Source organism: Lampris incognitus, chromosome 13 (genome assembly GCF_029633865.1).
Source record: "Lampris incognitus isolate fLamInc1 chromosome 13, fLamInc1.hap2, whole genome shotgun sequence".
Lineage (NCBI taxonomy): Eukaryota > Metazoa > Chordata > Actinopteri > Lampriformes > Lampridae > Lampris > Lampris incognitus.
This window is the reverse complement of record NC_079223.1, coordinates 16,925,037-16,928,664: the sequence shown is the minus strand read 5'-3', so window position 1 is coordinate 16,928,664 and position 3,628 is coordinate 16,925,037.

The following is a 3,628-nucleotide window of genomic DNA, read 5'->3' as shown; positions in this document are numbered from 1 at the left end:
GGGCACACCAGATACTGAAAGCAATGGTTCACATGCTTTTGCCACTCACAGATATATGTAATATTGGATCATTTTCCTCAATAAATAAATGACCAAGTATAATATTTTCGTCTCATTTGTTTAATTGGGTTCCCTTTATCCACTTTTAGGACTTGTGTGATAATCTGATGATGTTTTAGGTCACATTTATGCAGAAATATAGAAAATTCTAAAGGGTTCACAAACTTTCAGGCACCACTGTATATCATCTTCCCATTAAAAGTCATCAAAAACTACTTGAAGTGTGCAAGCTTTTCTCTCTTGCTGAAAGAGGCCCACACGTAGTATATCTCCCAGCAGTCACTGGGCAGCAGGCGGGGAGACACCCTGGACAGGCCGCTGGTCCATCACACACACACACATTCACACCTAGAGACAATGTAGTACGGCCGATTCAACTGACCTACATGTCTTTGGACTGTGGGAGGAAACCGGAGCACCCGGAGGAAACCCACACAGACATGGGGAGAACATGCAAACTCCACACATAGGACAACCTGGGACGACCCCCAAGGTTGGACTGCCCCGGGGCTCGAACCCAGGACCTTCTTGCTGTGAGGCGCCTGCTGCCCAGTGACTGCTGGGATAAGCTCCAGCATCCCGCAACCCCGGTTTGGATAAGCAGCTTGGATGGAGGACGGATGGAGATATATATGTGTGTGTGTGTGTGTGTGTGTGTGTGTGTGTGTGTGTGTGTGTGTGTGTGTGTGTGTGTGTGTGTGTGTGTGTGCGCGCGTGTGCATAAATATATATATATATATATATATATATGCATACTTAATATGCATACTTACTCAACACAAATGATCAGATAGAACAGACTCAACTTTCCTAGCCATGTGGAGGTGGAGTAAGTGGACCTTTTTGTTTTGTTTTTTTAACTTGATTTCATTTAATTTCCCCTCACTTCATTTTAATGCACCCGATTGGATGTGACTGGACTCAGCTTGGCTTACCTGACTTCATATTTCAACACATGAAAGCAGAGCACTGGCAGAACGCTGTGTGCGAACAAACAAAACAAACAAATAAATCACCTCACCGGTGACCATTAGTTACCACCGCCGCGCAATAACAAGTACATCAAATCCTACCCGGAGATTTGTCAGCGAGTGAATAGTCGGCCGAGCGCGCCGTGGCATACGTCTCTGTCTCCGTCTCACTTGCTCCGTATCTCTGCAACGCTGCCGGCTCCACTCCTCTCCTCACTTCTTTTGCCCTTCTCCTCTCCTCCCCTCTCCTCTCTTCTTCACTTTTCTCCTTCTAACTCCCCCACCATCATACAGATGGTCCCAAGCTGCCTTCAATAATCCAACGCACGGCAATGCCAGTACACTCCAGGCTACACCCCTGATGCCACACACACACACACACACACACACACACACACACACACACACACACACACACAAACACATAGTGCCAGTTCCCTAGGCAGGACCCCTGTCTCTCTAACCCAGATTGGATCAGTTCAGTTCAACATGGAGTGGTAACACCGGGCCTCGGGGCCCTACACGGGCCTGCAGGGTCCCGGGTTGGCCTGCGGTAGGACTCCACCATGGAAAGAGGCTTGGGGGCTGGACCGTGTTCTCTTTTGATGATGCCTATTGTTATTATTATTACACAGGCTGGAAAGGCCACATGTTTTATTTTAATGAACTGCCCATAAAGAATTTAAGTCAGTCAGTCTGGAGGTGCACACACACACACACACACACACACACACACACACACACACACACACACACACACACACACACACACACACCAGCCCTGAGAGGCAAGGGTTATGGAGGGTAATGTGTTTAGGATGACAGGGAGGGAGGAGAGGTAGAAGAAGATGGAGGTGGACAAGCGCTGCACGGGGGGTCGAGGCCGTAAGGGGAAAGGGCACGGAAAACGGACGAGGGGAGACAGGGACCGACAGGAGCGGTGGCTAGAGGAGAGGAGGGGAGCAAAGGAAGAGAGAGAAAGAGCGAGGGAGAGGAGGACAGGAGGCAGGGTGGGCTGGAGACAGATAGAGAAAACAGGAGGAACGGAGAGAGGGGTGGAAACACAGAGGGAGAGATGGAAAGAGGAATGTGACAGATGGGTCGTGCCTGGCCAGAGCTGGGAGGGAACGGAGAGGTTGGCATCGCAGGGTGAGAGCGCACACACACACAGACACACACACACACACAGACACACACACACACACACACACACACACAGACACACACACACACGCACAGACAACATGGGCACACACTCATACGCATACACACCCATAGAAATGCACTGCACAAACACACACGCTCACATGTATGACCGTCCGACACACGCGCGCACACACACACACACACACACACACACACATAAGTCAGCACTCGGACTCTTCTTCACGTCCTGTTTTGTTGGGGGTGTTTTCATAGTGTGTCCTTACCGAGTCAGGAAAACACCAGACTCCGTCAGAAACACCCCGGAGTACGCGTTCGTGTTGTCGCCGACTCTTCCCAACACGTCGGTGGAGGAAAATCCCCCTTTTCCTGGTCTCGCCGTGGAGCGGGGGAATTCTCCTGCTGGGGTGAACCGAAGCCGTTGAGCAACGAGGAAGATCGTGATGAGACAAGTACAGCCGTACCGGTGCTCTTACATCAGCAGCCCCCATCTCGGTGACTACAGGGGGGGAGGAGGGAGGGAGGGGGGGGGTTTCCGAGACGGTTTTATACGATGTCGTCATCGACACGTCGCTGTGCGTTAGTGGAACTGACCTGACGCCACATGTTTTGGGGGATCCAGATTTGAATGGCTCTGTGTTATTGCATTACTCCCCCCCCCCACCACCCCCACCCCCCACCCCGCATTTCTCCCCAATTGTATCTGGCCATGTAGGTCATGTAGGTCAGGTGAATCAGCCTTACTTGAATTGCCCCTTGGTATGAATGTGTGTGTGTGTGTGTGTGTGTGTGTGTGTGTGTGTGTGTGTGTGTGTGTGTGTGTGTGTGTGTGTGTGTGTGTGTGTGTGTTTGTGTGTGTGTGTGTGTGTGTGTGCGTGCGTGTGTGGGCCCTGTGTGATGGTCTGGTGGTCTGTCCAGGGTGTCTCCCCGCCTGCCGCCCAGTGACCGCCGGGATAGGCTCCAGCATCCCCGCCACCCTGAGAGCAGCATAAGCGGTTGGGGTAATGGATGGATGGATGGATGTATCCGGCCAATTACCCCACTCTTCCGAGCTGTCCCGGTCGCTGCCTCTCCCCCTCTGCCGATCCGGGGAAGGCTGCAGACTACCGCCCCCCTCCTCCCATACATGTGGAGTCGCCAGCCACTTCTTTTCACCTGACAGTGAGGAGTTTCACCAGGGGGACGTACCGCATGGGAGGATCATACCATTCCCCCCAGTCCCCCCCCCCCGGATAAGTGCCCTGACCGACCAGAGGAGGCGCTAGTGCAGCGACCAGGACATATACGCACATCCAGCTTCCCACCCGCAGACACGGCCTATTGTGTCTGTAGGGACGCCCGACCAAGCCGGAGGCAACGCGTGGATTCGAACCGGTTATTATTACTATTCGAACCGTTATTGCATTACTGCTGGCCGTTGCCGTGACTCCTCT